Raw genomic sequence first — 14,563 nt, 5'->3', positions numbered from 1 at the left:
CTTCCATCTTCCTGCATAGAGCACTTTCTGATTTACAAAGAAGAGCCCTTCGAGGGAAGATGGGGAGCCCAGAGATCATTCTGGCACAAATCTCCATCTTTCTGGAAGCCAAAGTGCCTAACTACTCTGGTCATACGTCCTGGTTGTCCCCAAGAAAAGATGAGATTTTATGACTGCGGGTAGGTGAATACGAGCCCCTGAGCTTGAAGACATTTTGTTTTATTTTCTCTGTCAGGACTGTAAAAGCTTTGTAAACTTCTCCTTTGCTGTCTTGTATATACTCTATCCATATGGAGCTCATTGTGGTTCTCTAAACACAGCACCCTCTGTGCTCACTCCTCGAAGACTTTATAGCTCATTCTTTGTGCTTACAATGCCCTCTGGGCATCCTTCTCCTGCTTAACCCTTTCTTTTCTCCAGCTCTCAATTCCAGGGTTCTCTCCCAGGAACTCCTCTCTGACCTTCCCTGTCTCCTATTTGGGCATGATGTTCCTCCGTGGACTGTAGTTCTCAGGGAGGTCCTCATGCGGGGTTACACTCACTTGTCTGTCTGTCTCCCACTCCAGACTGTGAGCAAGGCCTTTGATGTCTGTGACTTCCGCACCTAGTTGACGGTGGATATGTGGATACGCTCATCAACTGAGTGAACACTGGACACTTTTCACTCTCCACCCTAGAGCTGACATAACGTCACAGCCCAGAATCAATCAGGGCACGTGGGGATTTGTGTGTGCCACCCAGGAATGTCTGTTACAGCATCCAAATAACATGATCTCAAGGAAAAGGATCGCTTTGAGAATCCACAGAAATGAGCAGACATTCGAGAATGTGGACACTTCACATCTGTTGCTGAGTTGATGGAGAAGCCTCAGCCCCAGCTCCAGAACTGCTTTGAATTGTGCAAAACCATGTTGATGATTCCATTTATAATTCACTAAGCACCTGATACACGTCAAGCATAGCCCTGAAATCTCTTCCAGCAGTTATTCCCATCTTAGAAAAAGCAGGACTTTTGGCCCAGACCTCCTACATTGGGCAGGGCTGTCACCCATGGGCCAGCACATGTCACTGGTCCTGGGGTTCAGTCCCCATTTCTAGGTGATATCAGAGCATAATAATATTCTATTGAATTGTTTAACTTGAAAAAATTTAGAAAACAATCTTAATGGTGCATTGAGGCCCTTTCATTGTCTTGGTTGACTAGTTACAAGTGGATTTCAATATGCATTTAATCAAAATAACCAGCTGCATTCATTTAAAAATGCAGCCCACAAAAAGCATCTAAGTGGGCCCCTTACCTCCCTGCTAAGAAAATGCAGGAGAGATTTCACCAGAATTGAATTTGGCAGAAAACAAAAAGCCCCTGAAATCAGCTATCTGGGATACACATTTTAGCTTTGTCTTTATTGGAGCAAAGACAGCTAATAAATGAGTGTGTTCACATGAAGGAGAGACAAGCCCGAGGGAGAAGGGCGGGCCACAGACATCAGAACGTACTCACCCCAGGCTCCTGTGAGCCTGTGTCCACAGCAAACCCTCAAAGCTGACTTGAACATCAACATCAGGGAGTCTGGTTGCTCTCTGTTCAGAAGTAGCAACGTTTACTAGACAAAGTTTCGGTTTTGAATTCAGACTTCTGAGCGAGGTGGCCAAAGTAAATTATTAATTTTCTCACAACATTGTCATCCTTTTTAAAGTGTAGATAGCAAAGTCTGCTGCATAAAGTTTGTGGAGGCTGAATTCTTTTCCCCCAAAATTCACATGTTGAAATCCTATTCATATGTTGAAGTCCCCCAAGACCTCAGACTGTGAATTATTTGGAAACAAGTGCATTGCAGATGTAATTAGTTAAAATGAGATTATAGTGAAACAGAGTAGGTCTCTAATTCAATATAGATGGTGACCTTCTAAAAATGGGGACTCTGGACAGAGACACCCATACAGGGAGAACATGATGTGAAGACGAAGGGAGAGATCAAAGAGATGAGTCCACAAGTCAAAAAATGACAAAAGATTTCCAGAAAGCCATGAGAAGCCAGGAGAAAGCCCCGGAACCAATTTTCACTCATAGCCCTCAGAGGGAACCAACCCTGCTGACACCTTGATCTTGGAATTCCAACCCCCAGAACTGTGAGACAAGAGCTTTCTGTTGTTTCAGGCACACTCTTGTGATGTTTCGCGATAGAAGCCCCAGGAAATCAATCCAGGGTCATTCTAATGATGCATGAGATGCTGCCTGCAGGAACGCTGGGCACCCAGCCCAGGGCAGAGGAGGTGTGGACAGGGGGCAGGTCCCTGCCTCATTGTTCTGGCCAAGACAAGGCTCTTGTATGGAACACAGGGAAGGCGAGGAGACTGCAGCTGGAGCACGTCTAGTATCCATGCATGCAAAGTAAATGATGAAGCACTCCACAAACATTCATTGAACACTTTTATTGGTTTATGTAGCTTGTTGACTGAAAAATGGGTCCTTCTTTTTCTGCAAGAAACTCTCTGATGACAGCATGTAATCTTTATCGGGTCTTCATAATTCCAGAAAATCTCTTGAAAATTGCTTTTATTTGAACCGATGGGCCTTGTCCTGGGGTGGGGCACTAGGAATCCGCCAGCACACAGGAATGCTCCCTGCACAGTGCTCCTTGAATCTGCACAGCTGGCCTCCCAGGAGCCGATGCAATTCCAAGTGAGTGAAGGAACCTGAGAATATAAAGGATGGAGACAGACTCTGATCTTTCCATTTTCCAGTTGGATGTTATTAGAAGCATTTGATAGAAGAGGAGACCCTGACAAAGGTCTCTAGCAGGAAAGAACATGGACACCCCAAAGCATCACACACCATGAGAGAAGGGAGGCTGAGGCAGGTGACCAGGGCTTGTCACTATATTGGTGGGAGCTCTGGATCCTGTACACAAGCAGCAGAGGAGACCGAAGTCCTCCCGGACCCAGTGTGACGGGTCTGTCTGAGGATGACCCCTGGGACTTCACCTTCCCGGAGCAGTCAGATGAGCAAGGCCCCGTGAATGATTTCCTGTATGATTCTACTGTAACCCAATGGGACAGACATTAGCTGAAGACCAGGGCCTGGCAAAAAACTGATTCCCCTTCTAGAAATTCTGCTATTTTTGCCAAAGAATGGGAATGAGGACACAAAAGTTTTGCTTCCTCCTCTGTCCTGGCAGTTTGTGCCTGGGAGACAGAGCGAGACTCCGTCTCGGAAAAAAACAATTAAAAAAAAAAAAGCCTCAACTGCAGAACCAGTTTGAGAGAGCACAGAAAAACATACGTGAGTTAAAACAAGGTGCTCTGCATAGGAGGGCTATCCCCAGGGCCGGACACATGTATCCCATAGCAGCTATCACATTTCAATGTCAAAATCAATCTCCAGTCCTCAGCCCCTTCCTCTATTCCTTTTGCATCCCTTAGGAGCACACTAGATGAAGCATTCAGGTATTGTTCATCTTTGTCAGCTGCTGGTGGCCATTGTGCAGAGGACTTCACAGAGACAGGGAGAAGGACTTGGGGAGATGAGCTCCCTTTGGAAATCAAGATTAAAGTGTGAGGTCACATCTCATTTCAGTATGTTTTTTATCTTTCTTTCTTTTTTTTTTTTTTTTTTCTTTGAGATGGAGTCTCACTCTGTCTCCCAGGCTGGAGTGCAGTGGCTCCATCTCCGCTGGTTGCAAGCTCCGCCTCCCCGGTTCATGCCATTCTCCTGCCTCAGTCTCTGGAGTAGCTGGTACTACAGGTGCCCGCCACCATGCCCAGCTAATTTTTTTTGTATTTTTAGTAGAGACGGGGTTTCACCGTGTTAGCCAGGATGGTCTCGATCTCCTGACCCGTGATCCACCAGCCTCAGCCTCCCAAAGTGCTGGGATTACAGTTGTGAGCCACCATCCCGGCCTCATTATGTTCTTTTTGTAAGAATCTAGTGAGGCCTCTTTCTGATCTCGCAGCAGAGGTCCTGTTCTTTCGAAAGCCTCCTCTGACTGCTCCTAATTCATCAATGGCTCCATGCAGACCCAAAGAATTTCCATACGCATAACACACTCAGCACTGCCTTAGCAGAACATCTGTCTGGGTCACTTTTATTCCTTAAAGAGAGACTATGAGATGATGCTGTTCATGACTCCTGGCAAGGATTTATAGCCTGATTAATCCTAATCTTTCTTAAAACATTCTCGGTCTAGAAACATTGACAAAACTCCTTGTAATAAAATTACAAACAAAACCAAGTTAGTATCCTCTGAGCAGGATCCCTCTTGGATGCTGCTGAGAGGAATGGTCATGATGCTCTCTCACAAGCTTCTCAAATGGGGCCAAGTGGGCCAGAGTGAGATGTAATGTGGCCAGGAGAAGGCTCCATTTAGGACTCCCTTGAGACAGTCTTTTTCAGACACAGCCCTAAAAGAGAAAAAAACAACTTGCCACCTTACAGACACCTGGCTGGGCAAAGGAGTAGCCCTGGCTTTAGCCGGGTTTGGAAGGGGTCAGATCTCAGAGGAGCAAAGTAAGTTCCCTTCCAATTGCCCTGGAGGAGAGGAGGGAGGTAATTTTACCAGAGGAAGAACCACACCCTTGGAGGCCACTATCAGATGTTCAACTGATTTGATCTCTGACAGCCATATTGCTCACAACCCAGTGGGCTTTGGGAAAGCATGGTTCACTCATTAGAAAGGATATTGCTTTATAGACACTAAGTAATGACATTCTGTACCTTGCATGACACCAGGTGAATGAAATAACGAATGTGAAATAATTTGAATGGTACTGGAAAGACACACGGAGATTAAAGAAATAAAAAAGTGAATACCAAGACATCTCTCCATTCTGGATGGAATTAGTATAATAATAATCCCCTTCACTCTTTGGGGAACCAAAGCTCTGACAAGTGCTGATTTCATCACTCACCGACTTGCAACCCTCAGCACGGTACTTTCTGCTGGTAAACTGAACTTTTTCATTTGCATCAAGAGATACAGTCAGCATATACTTAATTGCTTTGTTGTGAGGTTGAAATGAGAAAGAATATAGATGTTAAACATTTCACACTGTACCAGGTACAGAGGATTAAATGTAGTAACCTTATTTTCACCAATTCTTAAAACAATTTACAAGATATTATGAAGTTCAATTTATAGATTAGAAAACGATGTCAGAAAGGTTATGTAATTTTTCCAAGGCAACACAGATAATAAATGGAGAAGCTAGGATTCAAGTCTGTTTCTTTCAGATGCCAAAGTTCATATTCCTTCTAGCCCATCCCTTTTCCATCTTTAATGTGCACACAGATTACCTAGAGATCTTGTTAAAATGCAGGTTGTGATTCAGAGGACTGGGGAGGGGCCTAAGATTCCATGTTTCTGATAAGTTACCAGGGGAGGCCAACACTACCAGCCTGTGGAGCTACACTTTTGAGCAGTGACGTTCTAGAACATTTGCATTCTTATTAAGCATGCTGCCTGAAAAAGGCAAATGGTAGAGTAGACATTGAAGTGGATTTACAAGAAGGGAGAAAATAAGAAGAAGGAGGAGGGGAGAAGGAGGAAGAATGGTCACGTCAGAAAGAATGTGCTGGTGCTGGAGAAGGGGAGAAAACATCTTTCTCACCTCCATATCCAGGGCCAGGATGTCCATTAGCAGCTTACACATTCTGGGCCTCTTACACATTTGTCAAAATACTACACAGAATCACAAAACTCTGCCTTAGTCTCTCTGCTGTCAAAGATTGCAAAGGTGTTCTTTTCCTCTCTCAGTCTCCAGCACCCCAGCTTCTGGAAGAACAGCCAAGCTTCCTTTATGAGGTCACTGGCCCAGGGCAGAATGACAAGCAGTAGCTACTCTCAAAGCAGTGATCTTAGGCATTCACTTTGTAGTAAGATAAACCTGGGGCTCATGTCCAGACTCTGCTAGTCCTCAGATTTCTCTTCTATGAAATAAAAACATGTTTTTAATTTATTGAATTTTTCTGAAGATTAAAATGAGTTAATATGGGTAGAGCACTGTATTAATCAGGATTCTCCAGAGACAGAAGCAATAGGATATAGAGAGATATAGGAGAGAGGATTTACTAGGACAATTGGCTCACACAATTTTGAAGGCTGAGAAGTCCCAGGGCAGGCTATCTGCAACCTGGAGACCTTGGGGTGCTGGTGTTGTGGCTCAGTCTAAGAACCAAGGCTCAGGACCAGAGAAGCTGATGGTATAACTCTCAGTGTGAGACTACTCTCAGTGTGTGCCACTGATGTAAGTCCTGGAGTCCCAAGACCGGGAGTCTGAATTGGTTGCCCAAGGAAATGTGTATCACAGCTCCCACTGTTAGATGGACGCATTCACCTCTTCTCTGTTTTTGTTCTCTCCAGGGCCCCAGTCGATTCCATGATCCCCACCTAGTCCACTCAGACTCACAAGTTAATCTCCTCTGGAAACACCTCACAGACATACTTACAAACAACGCATTACCAGGGTTCTAGGCATTCCTTAACCCAGCCAAGTTGACACCTAAAATTAACTTCCACAAGCACTTAGAGGAAATCCTGGCATGACATAAACTCTCAGTACTTGTTAGCTCCCATGTTAGCACTAATCTCTGTAGAGAAATGATCTCTGTGCCTGGTACAAGGGAGTGAATGTGACTCCCCTACTTCACTGAATGCTTACCATGTGCCAGGTGCTGGAGGAGTGCCTCACATGTATTCTCACGTAAGCGCTTCCCCACCCTGAGCTGTGTTCTATTATCCTTTCTCTGATGCTGTTTTAGAGATAAAGAAACTGAGGCATAGAGGAGTTAAGTCATTTGCCCAAGTCACATGCCTAGTAGGTGGTGTCACTGGTATTTGAACCTGGAAATCTGACTCCAGCACCTGCTGTGATCCTCTGCTCTTGGCTGCATTATTTGGTGGTGGTGATGGTGGTTGCTGCTGCGGTTAAAGTTTAGAGGAAGTTTTCTGGGCTCCTAAAATTTCTAAATGCCAATTCTGCTTAACTTGCTGGTAGAGGTGATAGAGTGGTTTGTGGAGAGGTGAAATTGCTCAGCACAGTCACCCTGATAATGCAAAGAGATCCATCCTGAGCCCAGTCCATTGAGAGCTTCTTTACAGGGCACATGGATTCTCAATCCGTCCCCACCACTGTCGGAACTGATTAAGCCAAACACATTTTCAGTAACATTCAAAGACTTCTGTAATTGATTGTATGACAAGAGTTATAAACAAGCAACTGAGTTAGCAAATCTACCAAACCCTCTTAAACAAAGAGTCTTAGAAGAAAATGAGCTAATTATGCATATGCTGTCCAGACAAGGGACAGGGTGTGAACCAAGATGCCGCTTCATTACTGGGAGAAGCAGCACTTCCCTTGAAAAATCACAGAGCTGAGAATGTGGACAGGATCAGAGATACCCTGTAGTCAACCCCTTCTGTTCCCATTTACCAATACAAGGAGATGAACCACTAAAAGACATGCTTCCTATATTAGTCTTTTTCCACACTGCCACAAAGAAATACCCAAGACTGAGTAATTTATAAAGGAAAGAGGTTTAATTGATTCACAGTTCCACATGGCTGGGGAGGCCTCAAGAAACTTACAATCATGGCAGAAGGCAAGGGGAAGCAGGCACCTTCCTCACATGGCAGCAGGAGATAGAAGAGTGAAGGAGGAACTTCCAAACACTTATAAAAGCATCAGATCTCATGAGAACTCACTATCATGAGAACAGCATGGGAAACTTCCCCCATGATCCAATCACCTCCCTCCCTCAGCATGTGAGGATTATAAATCCAGATGAGGTGTGGTTGGGGACACAGACTCAAACCATATCACTTCCTGAAAATAAAATAACAGTTTTGTTTCTTTGTAGTTCCTGAACCAAGCACAGTGGTAAGTACTTGTACCTGTGCAAGACATGCAAAATGAACAGAAGAACACGGTCATGTACTATGGCCTAAATGTTTGTGCCCCACCTCAAAATCATATGTTAAAATCCCAACCCCCAAGGTGATGGTGTGAAGAGGTGCCTTTGGGAGGTGATTCAGTCATGAGGGTGGGCCCTCATGAATGGGATTAATATCCTCATAAAAGAAGTTTCGGGAAGTTTGGTTACCCCCTCCACCATGGCAGGACCCAGCAAGAAGGCACCATCTATGAGGAAGCGAGTCCTCACCAGACACCAAACCTGCTTTCATCTTGGATTTCCCAGTCTCCAGGACTGTGAAAAACAAACGTTTTTGTTTAAGTTACCCAGTTTCTGGGTGCTCTTTAAATTATTATAGCAGCCACAATGAACTAAGACATAATGACAGCTGTCCTTTAAAGAACAGTAGCTATAGGTTGGTCATAGGTTAGGGCTTTTCTCATTATTTCTTATTTCTAATTCTCACAAAATCCTGCAAGACTATTGATCAGTTTTTCAGATAGAACCAAGGTTCAGAGGATTAACTCAATGGAACCAGGTGACGAGTCAGTGAGAGCCAGAGCGCCTTGTGTGAAGCCCCTGTGTTCTCTTCCCACTCTTCAGCTGCTCTCTTTGGCACCCAACATGGAGCCGCCATGACCCAGGAGATCTCCCACGACATGAGGAGGTGGTAGTCACAGATGAATCTCCAGGGTCTGGGCATGGGTAAGGCCACTAGATATATGGCAAAAGGGAGGAGAAAAACTATACAGGGCACAGAAGAGTGCATGCTCCTCCTAAAGACATGTGTACTCAGCAGTTTATAATTAGTTTTGACTCTAATCAAGCCAAACAAGTCTGCAGTCCAGATCCTCATTGGGTGTGGTTCACAAGCCGTCAGAGAGCCTCACATTATTTTACTCGGCCAACCACCATAATGGCATGTGGATATATGCAATGATTTGCTTAAAGACCTTCCACTAATTAGCTGCATTTTCCCTAGTTGGTCTTATCAGCATTTCAAAATTATACCCAAGACAGAAACAATTCTACTTCACTTACATATTAGGAGGTCTGTGATTCCCACCTTTTAAATTCCTTTGCTCAATCCCTAAAGACCATCCTTTAAGATAAAAAAACAAAAGCCTTCCATTTTTCTTTCTTGACGGGGTGAGATCTGTCCTCAACTTATTTTCAAAAGGTTAATCACATGGAAAGTATGATGCCATTATGTTTTAGCCTGCCAATGATATATTATATAATAGAAAGAGAACAGCACAATTTATATACAACTACAGTTTCTGAGAATCCAGGTGTTAAAAGGATAACCAACTGACCTAGCTATTACATAAGGTTGTGGCATGGAAATTTTAAAAATGTGTCATAGAATTGTAGAGATAGGAAGGTCATTACAAGCACTCCAATCCAATCATCATATTTTTACAAGTGAGGAAAACTTAAGGCTTTGCCTCCGAGACATGAGTATATTCATAAATCTCTAGACTACCATGTTCCTGTGTGACTTGGATACCCTGTCATGCCTCAGTCTTCCTAATTGTCTGATGGAGGTAAACACCACCACTCCCAGGGGGGTTTAATGAATATTGAGGACTCAATTTCTGTTTAACTAACCTCTGTGTGGCCAGTACTTAGCTCAGTGTCTGACATACAGTGGAGGTTGATTAACACATGTGGGGTGAGGAATGGATGTAAAAGCCTGGACAACACATAGTATGTTCTCAAAAATATTAGTTTCCCTTTCTGTAAATGACACCTCCAAGGTGACAAAATAAGCCATTTGAATTGAGGCTGGAACCCAAAGCTGATTCCCATGCCAGTGCTCATTGCCCATGAGTTAGAAACGAAGGAGAGCAGCCTCGGGAACAGTCAGGGGCTGCACAGATGGAAGAGATTATACATTCGTTTACCTGGGGTAAAATTGAGTTATGCCTTTTTGTTATTCTGAGATAAGAGAAATGTCCAAGTCAAATGCTTCTTTGCCCCAACTCCGTCCATCACAGAAGGAAACCCTGGGGCAGAGGTGACCACCTTGTTGGACTAATTTGCTCCAGGTGCCACCTCCACAGGTGACTGCATGCCTGTTCATACTCAAAACCCAGTGCATTAGCCAGAATGGGCTTCTCAAAGGGAAGGATGAAAATGGGTCCTTGTTGAGAAGTCCTGGAGCACATGTCTACCCTTTCATAATTCACTTTTCAATCTTCCAGTGACAAACAGTGCTATACATTTTATGCTCACACTCGGTAACTGTCGAGCCCTATCCTTGGCTGGACTTTCAAGGCCTCACACGCTCTGACTCTAGGCAAGCATACTAAACTGTTTGCCACGTGGCACCCTTCCCATCCATCAGGCTGAGCTGCTGCTGTGCTCGGGGCCCGCAAGTGATGATGCCTCCAGTTCCTTCGGCTGCTCCTTCCTTAGTGCTCACACAAGACTGGGTTTGCTCCTAGGCCCCGGCACATACCTCAATCTGTACTGAAGCCGAATTGTCCGGGTTTGCACCTTAGCATCCCCCTCCCCTTTCCCCTAAGCACAGCCGTGGTAACTTGCTGTGGCCTGCACAGTGTCCTTGTCCCGGGAGAAGCTTCACGGAGCTTTATGCTAAATGCTCACCCATCTCCACAGTCATCACACTCTAATTTTTCTGAGATCCCAAGCCTTAGCCTATCAATAAACATTTTTCTTGAGGCTTCTTCCTTCACTTTTCCACTTTACCTGATTAATTTGTCTTCAGGCAGAACCATGAAAAAAATTATGGGGGTAGAGCTTTGCGACCCTGTTCCTAGACACAAACACTCACCCTAGGAATGGTCCTAAGTTTCACCCTCCTAAGTTTCCTAAGTTTCACCCTCCTATCCAGTTGGTCTGAAATTTCTGGGGAAACCAAAATATAAAAGGGTTTATGGTTATATTACCCCCTCTAGATCAACTGGCTAAATAATAAACACGTCATCCAAACAGGAACATTTTTGTGAGTGAAACGAGGCATTATTAGTATAAGTAGGACAATAGGCATAAACTGTTTCTTTCCTAGGAAACCAGAATGCAGAGTCAGGTGAACTCCAATCTAGGGCAAATCTGAGGTATGGTTTTCAGAAACTTGTGAGTACAAACCACTGAAGAGACTTATGGGGAACAAGAATCTAAGTGCATAGGCTTGATCCAAAGGTTGCCAGTAATTGTTGGGATGAGAGGTATGGGCCCCTCAGATCATCCTCTGGATCCCAGCCTTCTTCCTGGCCTTCTCTGCTCATGCTCCAGGAAGAAGGGGCACAGAAGCAGAATAGCTAAGTGATAAAATCTTTGTAAGCTATCAAGAGTATGTGTCTGATGCAATTTACCCATGTTACAAACATGCACATGTGCCCTCTGAACCTAAAAAAATAGTTATTAAAAAGAAAAAGGTGGGAGAAGGTGACACCAGCATTTACACCACAGTGGTGTGAAATGGCTTATTTCATGCTCAGGTGATAAGGGAGGCATAAGTGGACTTCACACTGTGGCCCATTTTAAGCCGGTGGATGCCACTTGGAGCAAAGAACAAACCCATCAGTGTGAGCAAGGACTCAAATTCACCTCAATTTCAGCACTAGAGAACATGGTGGGTATGAGGGACCCCACTGCTCCATAGGCTAGAGGCAGGGCAGGCCTCATAAGAAGCCCACATGGGGATGCCTGATTACTGAGCTAGAGACCCTCAAAGGATTTCTGGTGTGTGTGTGTGTGCACGTACATGTGTTTATTTGATTATTTGTTTATTTTTATTTTTGCGATGATACAGCTGGTGGCTATGGCAGAGAAATACTGCTCCGTTATGTATCTCGGTGAGTCCTGAGAAGGCACTGGCTATCATAGGGAAAGCAAAGGCAACCGAGGGCTATTTGAGTTGAGAAACCACTGGGAGCCAAGGATTCATTCCCCAGTTTGCTGGTGCACATGTGTACAGTTTTCATAAACTTTTCATTTTAAAATAATTTTAGACATAGAAAACTAGTAAGACTCATATTAGGCATCCGTTTTTACACTGCTATAAAGAACTGCCTGAGACTAGGTAATTTATAAAGGAAAGAAGTTTAATTGACTCACAGTTCAGCATGGCTGGGGAAGCCTCAGAAACCTTACAATCATGGCAGAAGGGAAAGGGGGAGCAAGGCACTTTCTTCACAAGGCAGCAGGAAGCAGAATGAACTCAGGAGGAACTACCAAACACGTATAAAACCATCGGATCTCATGAGAACACAACTACCCTCATGAGAACAGCATGAGGGAACCGCTCCCATGATCCAAGTTCCTCCAGCTGGTGTGTTTCCCTTGACCCCTTGACATGTGGGGATTATGGGGATTACAATTCAAGATGAGATTTTGGGTGGGGACACAGCCAAACCGTGTCACCTGTATAATCTTCATCAAGAGTCACTGAGTCCATACTGATATAAATAAGCAAACAAATAATAAATTTTAGAGGCGGGGGACTCAGCTTTAGAACAGAATGCCAGTCAATCACAAATGTGGAAGACATGATGATTAAGCGAATCACTATGTGGTAACCATCATAGCAAGCATGTGATTCAGGAAAGAATCATGGGTGGATGCCAGTAGTGAAAGTTTGATGAGAACCACGATGTTCACATGTCTTAAAGTATCTTGCTACAGAGCAGTAAGATTTTACAAAGAAAAAAGCAGTAACTTTGCAGTGAGAAACCCAGCAGAGACCACCCAAACCACATGACCAAAGTCAACATCGGCAGAACTGGAGGGATAAGCACTTTATGCTCCTGATTGATTGATTTATATCAGTATGAACTTACAGATTCTCACTTTGTTCAGTTGGTTCTGTAAGCCATCACTGCCATTCTTTGTTAATTTTTGGATGCTCAAACCGTTTCTGATTCGGCCAGTGGCAATCCCTCCAAGCTGACCCCTGTACTTCATGGTGTGTGTCCCTGTTCTCTGAGCAAGTCCTTACTTCCTGGCACAAGAGGTTTTGAAAAATCATGTGGGTACGTCATTTCTTTTGTTCTTACACAGTAAGGAGATAGAGAGGACTTCAGTCTAACTGGGTTTATTTTAGGCTATGTCCACGAGAAAGGATTTTCAATCCTAGAAAGTTGTGTGCATGGGACCTTAGAATATATCTAATCTAACCTATCACTTTCATATTAGGAAACGAGGGCTCAAAAGCAGAAGCCACTTGTCCGAGGATTAATATCCCAAAAGGAAGCCATTTCATAAAACTCCTTCCAAATGGGCCAGAAGAACTGTGCTTCAGGAAAACTCCAGGGTACGTGAAGACAGTGTTAGGTCCAAGCATGTAACCCAATGGAGTCTGCAGTTTTTGACTCCTGTGTCTGACTTCGATAGCCCAATAAACCATTTTTATTACAACATGCATAACAGATTTGCCAGCCATCCCTACATTTACAGATGGCCATTAATTTTTTTCCTAACGTAATGCATTCCACTCACAAAAAAAATCCTTACTCCTCATAAATTGTGAGTGTAGAGAGGAGACATTACAGTTACACACTGAGAAATAAATGCTTCTCATCATTCCCTCATTTATTATGTCTTGCCAGATTTGAATACGTCTTAAAGAATATCTTTGAAAAAGCTATTAGTTCCATTACAGGGCTTTAAAATCTGTGATGTGCTTTATTTATGCAATTCTAAAGGGGTGCTAGAAGAAAGTGACCCAGGCATTAGAATTTCAAGGGAGAGCAATATCCAATCTCTGATGCCACTGAGGTTTTGTCATTGCACAAGGAGTCCTCTGATTGTCAAAGAAAAAAGATATTAAGAATCTTTTTTGTATCCAGAATTTTCATATGCAAAATTACAGTGTTTTAGGGAATGCTTAAAAATCTTCAAATGAAAAGAGCTTTTGTGTAGTAGAAACAATGAATACATAGGAGAGTGCTTTCCAAATTGATTCTGATATGAATAGATATTACTCAGAAAAAAAAAATACATTTATCATCAAGTAATTTATGTGGCCTTGCATCTTTTCTTTTTCTTTTTTTTTTTTTTTTTCACTAGAGCCTGTTATAAAGCTAGTGTTCTTCTATAAAAACACTTATAGGAAATGTCACCTTAGGGATATGATATCTAAGTGAGAGAGGAGATCTGTGTGCATTATTTTGTAGGGAGGTTGGGGAGAAAAATAAAATAGGAAAAACGCTTCTACTATGACCTAGCAGGATTTAGTGACTGGTAAACATCACTGGAAGAAATTAGCAGGATATTAGAGTTTTTGTTCATCCATTTGACCAGTCTTTCTACAAATACATATTTGCGAAAGCTTACTAGATATAAGAAATGTATGAAAAACAAGAGAAACACTGTAACTGGTTAGGAGGAAAAGAAAAATTCAACAAACAGTAAAAGTCAAAGATGTCGTTGCTATTACGGGGAAGAAAGTAGAGAGCGGACCAAGTCCCTGGGAAGGAAAGAGGCCACAGGGAGTTTCTCAGAGCAGGAATCTTGGATGTGGAGATTCATTAACTAAAAAGCCTCGCTAATTCCCCTGCATATTTTAAGAAGAAAGAACGTTCTGAAGTCGATGTGCCCACGATTTCTTGCAAAGGGTAGAGGCCGGGCGCGGTGGCTTAAGCCTATAATCCCAGCACTTTGGGAGGCTGAGACGGGCGGATCACG

The 14,563-nt window shown here is 43.5% G+C and overlaps 1 long non-coding RNA gene across 1 annotated transcript in view; it reads right to left on the bottom strand.

Moving 5' to 3' along the window:
• Nucleotides 1–2,418: 2,418 nt before the first annotated feature.
• Nucleotides 2,419–14,563, bottom strand: part of LOC123568302 (uncharacterized) — a 30,564-nt gene continuing 18,419 nt past the window's right edge. The window contains exon 3 of the long non-coding RNA XR_006691488.2: nucleotides 2,419–2,697. This is a non-coding gene — a long non-coding RNA (uncharacterized lncRNA). The remainder of the gene's footprint in view (nucleotides 2,698–14,563) is intronic.

This window comes from Macaca fascicularis, chromosome 13, assembly GCF_037993035.2.
Source record: "Macaca fascicularis isolate 582-1 chromosome 13, T2T-MFA8v1.1".
Classification (NCBI taxonomy): Eukaryota; Metazoa; Chordata; class Mammalia; order Primates; family Cercopithecidae; genus Macaca; species Macaca fascicularis.
Note: the sequence above shows the minus strand (reverse complement) of the source record. Positions and strands in the feature narration are given on the sequence as shown.